The sequence below is a fragment of the Filicampus tigris genome, chromosome 3, assembly GCF_054856515.1.
Source record: "Filicampus tigris isolate MCC_2025a chromosome 3, RoL_Ftig_1.0, whole genome shotgun sequence".
Classification (NCBI taxonomy): Eukaryota; Metazoa; Chordata; class Actinopteri; order Syngnathiformes; family Syngnathidae; genus Filicampus; species Filicampus tigris.
Window position 1 is genome coordinate 29640606 of NC_141219.1, and position 12875 is coordinate 29653480.

General features: G+C 42.7%; 6 non-coding genes across 6 annotated transcripts; all 6 read left to right on the forward strand.

The window, feature by feature from the left end:
* Window positions 1-2076: 2076 nt before the first annotated feature.
* Window positions 2077-2149, forward strand: trnad-guc (transfer RNA aspartic acid (anticodon GUC)). The gene has a single exon. It is a non-coding gene; the product is annotated as a tRNA-Asp (tRNA).
* Window positions 2150-5291: 3142 nt separating this feature from the next.
* trnad-guc (transfer RNA aspartic acid (anticodon GUC)) lies at window positions 5292-5364 on the forward strand. The gene has a single exon. It is a non-coding gene; the product is annotated as a tRNA-Asp (tRNA).
* A 1878-nt stretch (window positions 5365-7242) lies between these two features.
* trnad-guc (transfer RNA aspartic acid (anticodon GUC)) lies at window positions 7243-7315 on the forward strand. Its single transcript has one exon. It is a non-coding gene; the product is annotated as a tRNA-Asp (tRNA).
* A 3167-nt stretch (window positions 7316-10482) lies between these two features.
* On the forward strand, window positions 10483-10555 carry trnad-guc (transfer RNA aspartic acid (anticodon GUC)). The gene has a single exon. It is a non-coding gene; the product is annotated as a tRNA-Asp (tRNA).
* Window positions 10556-11370: 815 nt separating this feature from the next.
* trnad-guc (transfer RNA aspartic acid (anticodon GUC)) lies at window positions 11371-11443 on the forward strand. The gene has a single exon. It is a non-coding gene; the product is annotated as a tRNA-Asp (tRNA).
* Window positions 11444-12252: 809 nt separating this feature from the next.
* trnad-guc (transfer RNA aspartic acid (anticodon GUC)) lies at window positions 12253-12325 on the forward strand. The gene has a single exon. It is a non-coding gene; the product is annotated as a tRNA-Asp (tRNA).
* Window positions 12326-12875: the final 550 nt, after the last annotated feature.

A 12875-nucleotide genomic window follows, 5' to 3' on the forward strand; every position in this document is an offset into this window, starting at 1 on the left:
AAAAAAGCTTCAGAATAAAACGCTGTCTTACACCTGAGTCTGCGGAATGCACCACAAAGTGTTCTTAAATCCTAGACACTTCACAACCATTAAAAGCAACAAAGTATCACTTAATCTTCAAAATAACTCCTCTTTGGTATAGTGGATTAGTATCTCCCTCTGTCATGCAGAAGACCGGGGTTCGATTCCCCGACGGGGTGGTACTTGCTTTTCAGTTTCTGGGAAAACTGAACAAGTGTCAACGAGCAATCCTGTCCGTGCTTGCGGCATAATCACACCTCGCTGTCTTGAAAATATCACATCTGAAGTAGTTTTACACTAACACATTCAAAAACGCTTCAGAATAGAAAGCTGTCTTACACGTGGCTCTGCGGAATGCATCATGAGGTCTTAAGTCCTGGACACTTCACAGCCATTGAAAGCAAAAATGTACCCCCTAACCTTCTAGGTAACCCCTTGTTAGTATAGTGGAATAGTATCTCCCCCTGTCGCGCGGAAGACCAGGGTTCGATTACCCAACGGGGGGGTGTAACTTTTCAGTTTCTGGGAAAAACTGAACAAGTGTCGACGAGCAATCCTGTCTGTGCTTGGGGCATAATCAGATCTTGCTGTCTTGAAAATATCACATCTGAAGTAGTTTTACACTAACACATTCAAAAAAGCTTCAGAATAGAATGATGTCTTACATGTGACACTGGGGAATGCACCACGAAGTGTTAAATCCTGGACACTTCACAGCCATTGAAAGCAACAAAGTACCCCCTAACCTTTTAGGTAACTCCTTGTTAGTGTAGTGGAATAGTATCTCCCTGTCCGTGCTTGCGACATAATCAGACCTCGCTGTCTTGAAAATATCACCTGAAGTAGTTTTACACTACCATATTAAAAAAAATGTACCCCCTAACCTTCTAGGTAACCCCTTGTTAGTATAGTGGAATAGTATCTCCCCCTGTCGCGCGGAAGACCAGGGTTCGAATACCCAACGGGGGGGTGTAACTTTTCAGTTTCTGGGAAAAACTGAACAAGTGTCGACGAGCAATCCTGTCCGTGCTTGCGGCATAATCAGATCTTGCTGTCCTGAAAAGATCACATCTGAAGTAGTTTTACACTCACACATTCAAAAAAGCTTCAGAATTGAATGATGTCTTACACGTGAGTCAGCGGAATGCACCATGAGGTGTTCTTAAATCCTGGACACTTCACAGCCATTGAAAGCAACAATGTACCCCCTAACCTTCTAGGTAACCCCTTGTTAGTATAGTGGAATAGTATCTCCCCCTGTTGCGCGGAAGACCAGGGTTCGATTACCCAACGGGGGGGTATAACTTTTCAGTTTCTGGGAAAAACTGAACAAGTGTCGAGGAGCAATCCTGTCCGTGCTTGCGGCATAATCAGATCTTGCTGTCTTCAAAATATCACATATGAAGTAGTTTTACACTAACACATTCAAAAAAGCTTCAGAATTGAATGATGTCTTACATGTGACACTGGGGAATGCACCACGAAGTGTTAAATCCTGGACACTTCACAGCCATTGAAAGCAACAAAGTACCCCCTAACCTTTTAGGTAACTCCTTGTTAGTGTAGTGGAATAGTATCTCCCTGTCCGTGCTTGCGGCATAATCAGACCTCGCTGTCTTGAAAATATCACATCTGAAGTAGTTTTACACTACCATATTAAAAAAAAGCTTCGGAATTGAAAGCTGTCTTACACGTGAGTCTGCAGAATGCACTATGAAGTGTTTTTGCGGCACTGTCAGACCGAGCTGTCTTGAAAATATCGCATCAGTGGTGGTTTTGACCTACTGTATCGAAAAATGCTTCAGAAATGAAAGCTGTCGCTGGGAAAAACTGAACAAGTGTCAACGAGCAATCCTGTCCGCGCTTGCGGCATAATCAGACCTCGCTGTCTTGAAAATATCACATCTGAAGTAGTTTTACACTACCATATTTAAAAAAAGCTTCGGAATTGAAAGCTGTCTTACACGTGAGTCTGCGGAATGCACCATGAAGTGTTAAATCCGACACCTTACAACCATTTAAAGCTACAAAGGACCGCTCAATCTTCCAAACAGCTCCTCGTTAGTATAGTGGATTAGTATCTCCGCCTGTCACGCGGAAGACCGGGGTTCGATTCCCCGACGGGGAGGTACTTGCTTTTCAGTTTCTGGGAAAACTGAACAAGTGTCAACGAGCAATCCAGTCCGTGCTTGCGGCATAATCAGACCTCGCTGTCTTGAAAATATCACATCTCAAGTAATTTTACACTAACATATTCAAAAAAGCTTCAGAATAGAAAGGTGTCTTACACGTGAGTCTGCGGAATGCACCACGGAGTGTTCTTAAATCCTAGACACTTCACAACCATTAAAAGCAACAAAGTACCACTTAATCTTCAAAAAAACTCCTCTTTGGTATAGTGGATTAGTATCTCCCTCTGTCATGCAGAAGACCGGGGTTCAATTCCCCGACGGGGGAAGTGCTTACCTTCCAATTTCTGGGAAAACTGAATAATTGTCAACGAACAAGCCTGTCTGTGTTTGCACCGCCATCAGACGCAGATTTCTTGAAAATATCACATTTGTGGTGGATTTGCACTACCATATAGAAAAATAATTCAGAATTGAAAGGTGTTTTACACGTGGCTCTGCGGAATGCACCACAAAATGTTCTTAAATCTGACACTTCACAACCATTGAAAGCAACAAAGTACTCCTTAATCTTCTAAACAACTCCCTGTTAGTATAGTGTATTAGCATCTCCGCCTGTCATGCGGAAAACCAGGGTTCAATTAACCGACATAGAGGTACTGACTCTTAAGTTTGTGGGAAAACTGAACAAGTGTCAACGAGCAAGCGTGTCTGTTTTTGCGGCACTGTCAGACCGAGCTGTCTTGAAAATATCGCATCAGTGGTGGTTTTGATCTACTGTATCGAAAAATGCTTCAGAAATGAAAGCTGTCTTACACGTGGCTCTGCGGAATGCACCAGTGTTCTTAAATCCGACACTTCACAACCATTGAAAGCAACAAAGTACTCCTTAATCTTCTAAACAACTCCCTGTTAGTATAGTGTATTAGCATCTCCGCCTGTCATGCGGAAAACTGGGGTTCGATTCCCTGACATAGAGGTACTTACTCTTAAATTTGTGGGAAAACTGAACAAGTTTCAACAAGCAAGCGTGTCTGTTTTTGCGGCATTGTCAGACCGAGCTGTCTTGAAAATATCGCATCAGTGGTGGTTTTGACCTACTGTATCGAAAAATGCTTCAGAAATGAAAGCTGTCTTACACGTGAGTCTGCGGAATACACCATGTTCTTAAATACTACACATTTCACCACCATTGAAAGCAACAATGTACCCCTTAATCTTCTGATTAACTCCTCGTTAGTATAGTGGATTAGTATCTTTGCCTGTCACACGCAAGACCGGAGTTTGATTCGCCGACGGGGAGGTAGTTGCTTTTCAGTTTTTGGGAACTGAAGCCTGACTTTTTGCATCGCCATGATGGGGAGGTACTTACTTTTCAATTTCAGGGAAAACAGAAGAAGTGTTGACGAGCAAGCCTGTCTGATTTTGCGGAGCCATCAGACCTCGCTGTCTTAAAAAATATCACATCTGAAGTAGTTTTACACTACTATATAAAAAATGCTTCAGAATTGAATGATGGCTTACATGTGACACTGGGGAATGCACCACGAAGTGTTAAAAACCTGGACACTTCACAGCCATTGAAAGCAACAAAGTACCCCCTAACCTTATAGGTAACTCCTTGTTAGTATAGTGGAATAGTATCTCCCCCTGTCGCGAGGAAGACCGGTGTTCGACTACACAACGGGGGGGTATTTACTTTTCAGTTTCTGGGAAAAACTGAACAAGTGTCGACGAGCAATCCTGTCCGTGCTTTCGGCATAATTAGATCTTGCTGTCTTGAAAATATCACATCTGAAGTAGTTTTACACTAACACATTCAAAAAAGCTTCAGAATAGAAAGCTGTCTTACACGTGAGTCTGCGGAATGCACCATGAGGTGTTCTTAAATCCTGGAACCTTCACAGCCATTGAAAGCAACAATGTACCCCCTAACTTTCTAGGTAACCCCTTGTTAGTATAGTGGAATAGTATCTCCCCCTGTCACGCGGAAGACCAGGGTTCGATTACCCAAAAGGGGGGTATTACTTTTCAGTTTCTGGGAAAAACTGAACAAGTGTCAACGAGCAATCCTGTCCGTGCTTGCGGCATAATCAGATCTTGCTCTCTTGAAAATATCACGTCTGAAGTAGTTTTACACTAACACATTCAAAAAAGCTTCAGAATTGAATAATGTCTTTCACGTGACACTGGGGAATGCATCCCGAAGTGTTAAATCCTGGACACTTCACAGCCATTGAAAGCAACAAAGTACCCCCTAACCTTTTAGGTAACTCCTTGTTAGTGTAGTGGAATAGTATCTCCCTGTCCGTGCTTGCGGCATAATCAAACCTCGCTGTCTTGAAAATATCACATCTGAAGTAGTTTTACACTACCATATTAAAAAAAAGCTTCGGAATTGAAAGCTGTCTTACACGTGAGTCTGCGGAATGCACCATGAAGTGTTCTAAAGCTACAAAGGACCGCTTAATCTTCTATACACCTCCTTGTTAGTATAGTGGATTAGTATCTCCGCCTGTCACGCAGAAGAGCGGGGTTCGATTCCCCGATGGGGAGGTACTTGCTTTTCAGTTTCTGGGAAAACTGAACAAGTGTCAACAAGCAATCCTGTCCGTGCTTGCGGCATAATCAGACCTCGCTGTCTTGAAAATATCACATCTGAAGTAGTTTTACACTAACACATTCAAAAAAGCTACAGAATAGAAAGCTCTCTTACATGTGAGTCTGCGGAATGCACAATGAGGTGTTCTTAAATCCTGGACACTTCACAGCCATTGAAAGCAACAATGTACCCCCTAACCTTCTAGGTAGCCCATTGTTAGTATAGTGGAATAGTATCTCCCCCTGTCGCGCGGAAGACCAGGGTTCAATTACCCAACGGGGGGGGTATTACTTTTCAGTTTCTGGGAAAAACTGAACAAGTGTCGACGAGCAATCCTGTCCGTGCTTGCGGCATAATCAGATCTTGCTGTCTTAAAAATATCACATCTGAAGTAGTTTTACACTACCATATTAAAAAAAAATTTCGGAATTGAAGGCTGTCTTACACGTGAGTCTGCAGAATGCACCATGAAGTGTTCTTAAATCCGACACCTTACAACCATTTAAAGCTACAAAGGACAACTTAACCTTCTAAACAGCTCCTCGTTAGTATAGTGGATTAGTATCTCCGCCTGTCACGCGGAAGACCGGGGTTCGATTCCCTGACGGGGAGGTACTTTGTTTTTAGTTTCTGGGAAAACTGAACAAGTGTCAACGAGCAATCCTGTCCTTGCTTGTTGCATAATCAGACCTCGCTGTCTTGAAAATATCACATCTGAAGTAGTTTTACACTAACACATTCAAAAAAGCTTCAGAATAGAAAGCTGTCTTACACGTGAGTCTGCGGAATGCACCATGAGGTGTTCTTAAATCCTGGACACTTCACAGCCATTGAAAGCAACAATGTACCCCCTAACCTTCTAGGTAACCCCTTGTTAGTATAGTGGAATAGTATCTCCCTCTGTCGCGCGGAAGACCAGGGTTCGATTACCCAACTGGGGGTATTACTTTTCAGTTTCTGGGAAAAACTGAACAAGTGTCGACGAACAAACCTGTCCGTGCTTGCGGCATAATCAGATCTTGCTGTCTTGAAAATATCACATCTGAAGTAGTTTTACACTAACACATTCAAAAAAGCTTCAGAATAGAATGATGTCTTACATGTGACACTGGGGAATGCACCACGAAGTGTTAAATCCTGGACACTTCACAGCCATTGAAAGCAACAAAGTACCCCCTAACCTTTTAGGTAACTCCTTGTTAGTGTAGTGGAATAGTATCTCCCTGTCCGTGCTTGCGACATAATCAGACCTCGCTGTCTTGAAAATATCACCTGAAGTAGTTTTACACTACCATATTAAAAAAAATGTACCCCCTAACCTTCTAGGTAACCCCTTGTTAGTATAGTGGAATAGTATCTCCCCCTGTCGCGCGGAAGACCAGGGTTCGAATACCCAACGGGGGGGTGTAACTTTTCAGTTTCTGGGAAAAACTGAACAAGTGTCGACGAGCAATCCTGTCCGTGCTTGCGGCATAATCAGATCTTGCTGTCCTGAAAAGATCACATCTGAAGTAGTTTTACACTCACACATTCAAAAAAGCTTCAGAATTGAATGATGTCTTACACGTGAGTCAGCGGAATGCACCATGAGGTGTTCTTAAATCCTGGACACTTCACAGCCATTGAAAGCAACAATGTACCCCCTAACCTTCTAGGTAACCCCTTGTTAGTATAGTGGAATAGTATCTCCCCCTGTTGCGCGGAAGACCAGGGTTCGATTACCCAACGGGGGGGTATAACTTTTCAGTTTCTGGGAAAAACTGAACAAGTGTCGAGGAGCAATCCTGTCCGTGCTTGCGGCATAATCAGATCTTGCTGTCTTCAAAATATCACATATGAAGTAGTTTTACACTAACACATTCAAAAAAGCTTCAGAATTGAATGATGTCTTACATGTGACACTGGGGAATGCACCACGAAGTGTTAAATCCTGGACACTTCACAGCCATTGAAAGCAACAAAGTACCCCCTAACCTTTTAGGTAACTCCTTGTTAGTGTAGTGGAATAGTATCTCCCTGTCCGTGCTTGCGGCATAATCAGACCTCGCTGTCTTGAAAATATCACATCTGAAGTAGTTTTACACTACCATATTAAAAAAAAGCTTCGGAATTGAAAGCTGTCTTACACGTGAGTCTGCAGAATGCACTATGAAGTGTTTTTGCGGCACTGTCAGACCGAGCTGTCTTGAAAATATCGCATCAGTGGTGGTTTTGACCTACTGTATCGAAAAATGCTTCAGAAATGAAAGCTGTCGCTGGGAAAAACTGAACAAGTGTCAACGAGCAATCCTGTCCGCGCTTGCGGCATAATCAGACCTCGCTGTCTTGAAAATATCACATCTGAAGTAGTTTTACACTACCATATTTAAAAAAAGCTTCGGAATTGAAAGCTGTCTTACACGTGAGTCTGCGGAATGCACCATGAAGTGTTAAATCCGACACCTTACAACCATTTAAAGCTACAAAGGACCGCTCAATCTTCCAAACAGCTCCTCGTTAGTATAGTGGATTAGTATCTCCGCCTGTCACGCGGAAGACCGGGGTTCGATTCCCCGACGGGGAGGTACTTGCTTTTCAGTTTCTGGGAAAACTGAACAAGTGTCAACGAGCAATCCAGTCCGTGCTTGCGGCATAATCAGACCTCGCTGTCTTGAAAATATCACATCTCAAGTAATTTTACACTAACATATTCAAAAAAGCTTCAGAATAGAAAGGTGTCTTACACGTGAGTCTGCGGAATGCACCACGGAGTGTTCTTAAATCCTAGACACTTCACAACCATTAAAAGCAACAAAGTACCACTTAATCTTCAAAAAAACTCCTCTTTGGTATAGTGGATTAGTATCTCCCTCTGTCATGCAGAAGACCGGGGTTCAATTCCCCGACGGGGGAAGTGCTTACCTTCCAATTTCTGGGAAAACTGAATAATTGTCAACGAACAAGCCTGTCTGTGTTTGCACCGCCATCAGACGCAGATTTCTTGAAAATATCACATTTGTGGTGGATTTGCACTACCATATAGAAAAATAATTCAGAATTGAAAGGTGTTTTACACGTGGCTCTGCGGAATGCACCACAAAATGTTCTTAAATCTGACACTTCACAACCATTGAAAGCAACAAAGTACTCCTTAATCTTCTAAACAACTCCCTGTTAGTATAGTGTATTAGCATCTCCGCCTGTCATGCGGAAAACCAGGGTTCAATTAACCGACATAGAGGTACTGACTCTTAAGTTTGTGGGAAAACTGAACAAGTGTCAACGAGCAAGCGTGTCTGTTTTTGCGGCACTGTCAGACCGAGCTGTCTTGAAAATATCGCATCAGTGGTGGTTTTGATCTACTGTATCGAAAAATGCTTCAGAAATGAAAGCTGTCTTACACGTGGCTCTGCGGAATGCACCAGTGTTCTTAAATCCGACACTTCACAACCATTGAAAGCAACAAAGTACTCCTTAATCTTCTAAACAACTCCCTGTTAGTATAGTGTATTAGCATCTCCGCCTGTCATGCGGAAAACTGGGGTTCGATTCCCTGACATAGAGGTACTTACTCTTAAATTTGTGGGAAAACTGAACAAGTTTCAACAAGCAAGCGTGTCTGTTTTTGCGGCATTGTCAGACCGAGCTGTCTTGAAAATATCGCATCAGTGGTGGTTTTGACCTACTGTATCGAAAAATGCTTCAGAAATGAAAGCTGTCTTACACGTGAGTCTGCGGAATACACCATGTTCTTAAATACTACACATTTCACCACCATTGAAAGCAACAATGTACCCCTTAATCTTCTGATTAACTCCTCGTTAGTATAGTGGATTAGTATCTTTGCCTGTCACACGCAAGACCGGAGTTTGATTCGCCGACGGGGAGGTAGTTGCTTTTCAGTTTTTGGGAACTGAAGCCTGACTTTTTGCATCGCCATGATGGGGAGGTACTTACTTTTCAATTTCAGGGAAAACAGAAGAAGTGTTGACGAGCAAGCCTGTCTGATTTTGCGGAGCCATCAGACCTCGCTGTCTTAAAAAATATCACATCTGAAGTAGTTTTACACTACTATATAAAAAATGCTTCAGAATTGAATGATGGCTTACATGTGACACTGGGGAATGCACCACGAAGTGTTAAAAACCTGGACACTTCACAGCCATTGAAAGCAACAAAGTACCCCCTAACCTTATAGGTAACTCCTTGTTAGTATAGTGGAATAGTATCTCCCCCTGTCGCGAGGAAGACCGGTGTTCGACTACACAACGGGGGGGTATTTACTTTTCAGTTTCTGGGAAAAACTGAACAAGTGTCGACGAGCAATCCTGTCCGTGCTTTCGGCATAATTAGATCTTGCTGTCTTGAAAATATCACATCTGAAGTAGTTTTACACTAACACATTCAAAAAAGCTTCAGAATAGAAAGCTGTCTTACACGTGAGTCTGCGGAATGCACCATGAGGTGTTCTTAAATCCTGGAACCTTCACAGCCATTGAAAGCAACAATGTACCCCCTAACTTTCTAGGTAACCCCTTGTTAGTATAGTGGAATAGTATCTCCCCCTGTCGCGCGGAAGACCAGGGTTCGATTACCCAAAAGGGGGGTATTACTTTTCAGTTTCTGGGAAAAACTGAACAAGTGTCAACGAGCAATCCTGTCCGTGCTTGCGGCATAATCAGATCTTGCTCTCTTGAAAATATCACGTCTGAAGTAGTTTTACACTAACACATTCAAAAAAGCTTCAGAATTGAATAATGTCTTTCACGTGACACTGGGGAATGCATCCCGAAGTGTTAAATCCTGGACACTTCACAGCCATTGAAAGCAACAAAGTACCCCCTAACCTTTTAGGTAACTCCTTGTTAGTGTAGTGGAATAGTATCTCCCTGTCCGTGCTTGCGGCATAATCAAACCTCGCTGTCTTGAAAATATCACATCTGAAGTAGTTTTACACTACCATATTAAAAAAAAGCTTCGGAATTGAAAGCTGTCTTACACGTGAGTCTGCGGAATGCACCATGAAGTGTTCTTAAATCCGACACCTTACAACCATTTAAAGCTACAAAGGACCGCTTAATCTTCTATACACCTCCTTGTTAGTATAGTGGATTAGTATCTCCGCCTGTCACGCAGAAGAGCGGGGTTCGATTCCCCGACGGGGAGGTACTTGCTTTTCAGTTTCTGGGAAAACTGAACAAGTGTCAACAAGCAATCCTGTCCGTGCTTGCGGCATAATCAGACCTCGCTGTCTTGAAAATATCACATCTGAAGTAGTTTTACACTAACACATTCAAAAAAGCTACAGAATAGAAAGCTCTCTTACATGTGAGTCTGCGGAATGCACAATGAGGTGTTCTTAAATCCTGGACACTTCACAGCCATTGAAAGCAACAATGTACCCCCTAACCTTCTAGGTAGCCCATTGTTAGTATAGTGGAATAGTATCTCCCCCTGTCGCGCGGAAGACCAGGGTTCAATTACCCAACGGGGGGGGTATTACTTTTCAGTTTCTGGGAAAAACTGAACAAGTGTCGACGAGCAATCCTGTCCGTGCTTGCGGCATAATCAGATCTTGCTGTCTTAAAAATATCACATCTGAAGTAGTTTTACACTACCATATTAAAAAAAAGCTTCGGAATTGAAAGCTGTCTTACACGTGAGTCTGCGGAATGCACCATGAAGTGTTCTTAAATCCGACACCTTACAACCATTTAAAGCTACAAAGGACCGCTTAATCTTCTATACACCTCCTTGTTAGTATAGTGGATTAGTATCTCCGCCTGTCACGCGGAAGACCGGGGTTCGATTCCCCGACGGGGAGGTACTTTGTTTTTAGTTTCTGGGAAAACTGAACAAGTGTCAACGAGCAATCCTGTCCTTGCTTGCGGCATAATCAGACCTCGCTGTCTTGAAAATATCACATCTGAAGTAGTTTTACACTAACACATTCAAAAAAGCTTCAGAATAGAAAGCTGTCTTACACGTGAGTCTGCGGAATGCACCATGAGGTGTTCTTAAATCCTGGACACTTCACAGCCATTGAAAGCAACAATGTACCCCCTAACCTTCTAGGTAACCCCTTGTTAGTATAGTGGAATAGTATCTCCCTCTGTCGCGCGGAAGACCAGGGTTCGATTACCCAACTGGGGGTATTACTTTTCAGTTTCTGGGAAAAACTGAACAAGTGTCGACGAACAAACCTGTCCGTGCTTGCGGCATAATCAGATCTTGCTGTCTTGAAAATATCACATCTGAAGTAGTTTTACACTAACACATTCAAAAAAGCTTCAGAATTGAATGATGTCTTACACGTGACACTGGGGAATGCACCACGAAGTGTTAAATCCTGGACACTTCACAGCCATTGAAAGCAACAAAGTGCCCCCTAACCTTTTAGGTAACTCCTTGTTAGTGTAGTGGAATAGTATCTCCCTGTCCGTGCTTGCGGCATAATCAGACCTCGCTGTCTTGAAAATATCACATCTGAAGTAGTTTTACACTACCATATTAAAAAAAATTTTCGGACTTGAAAGCTGTCTTACACGTGAGTCTGCAGAATGCACCATGAAGTGTTCTTAAATCCGACACCTTACAACCATTTAAAGCTACAAAGGACAACTTAACCTTCTAAACAGCTCCTCGTTAGTATAGTGGATTAGTATCTCCGCCTGTCACGCGGAAGACCGGGGTTCGATTCCCCGACGGGGAGGTGCTTTGTTTTTAGTTTCTGGGAAAACTGAACAAGTGTCAACGAGCAATCCTGTCCGTGCTTGCGGCATAATCAGACCTCGCTGTCTTGAAAATATCACATCTGAAGTAGTTTTACACTAACACATTCAAAAAAGCTTCAGAATAGAAAGCTGTCTTACACGTGAGTCTGCGGAATGCACCATGAGGTGTTCTTAAATCCTGGACACTTCACAGCCATTGAAAGCAACAATGTACCCCCTAACCTTCTAGGTAACCCCTTGTTAGTATAGTGGAATAGTATCTCCCCCTGTCGCGCGGAAGACCAGGGTTCGATTACCCAACTGGGGGTATTACTTTTCAGTTTCTGGGAAAAACTGAACAAGTGTCGACGAACAAACCTGTCCGTGCTTGCGGCATAATCAGATCTTGCTGTCTTGAAAATATCACATCTGAAGTAGTTTTACACTAACACATTCAAAAAAGCTTCAGAATTGAATGATGTCTTACACGTGACACTGGGGAATGCACCACGAAGTGTTAAATCCTGGACACTTCACAGCCATTGAAAGCAACAAAGTGCCCCCTAACCTTTTAGGTAACTCCTTGTTAGTGTAGTGGAATAGTATCTCCCTGTCCGTGCTTGCGGCATAATCAGACCTCGCTGTCTTGAAAATATCACATCTGAAGTAGTTTTACACTACCATATTAAAAAAAAGCTTCGGAATTGAAAGCTGTCTTACACGTGAGTCTGCGAAATGCACCATGAAGTGTTCTTAAATCCTTACAACCATTTAAAGCTACAAAGAACCGCTTAATCTTCTAAGCAGCTCCTCGTTAGTATAGTGGATTAGTATCTCCGCCTGTCACGCGGAAGACCGGGGTTCGATTCCCCGACGGGGAGGTGCTTGCTTTTCAGTTTCTGGGAAAACTGAACAAGTGTCAACGAGCGATCCTGTCCGTGCTTAAGGCATAATCAGATCTCGCTGTCTTGAAAATTTCACATCTGATGTAGTTTTACACTACCATATTAAAAAAAAGCTTCGGAATTGAAAGTTGTTTTACACGTGAGTCTGCGGAATGCGCCATGAAGTGATAAATCCTAGACACTTCACAACCAATAAAAGCAACAAAGTACCCCTTAATCTTCAAAATAACTCCTCTTTGGTATAGTGGATTAGTATTTCCCTCTTTTTAGTTTCTGGGAAAACTGAACAAGTGTCAACGAGCAATCCTGTCCGTGCTTGCGGCATAATCAGACCTTGCTGTCTTGAAAATATCACATCTGAAGTAGTTTTACACTACCATATCAAAAAAAAGCTTCGGAATTGAAAGCTTTCTTACACGAGTCTGCGGAATGCACCACAAAGTGGTCTTAAATCCTTCACTTCACAACCATTGAAACCAACAAAGTACCCTTTAATCTTCTAAACAGCTTCTCGTTAGTATAGTGG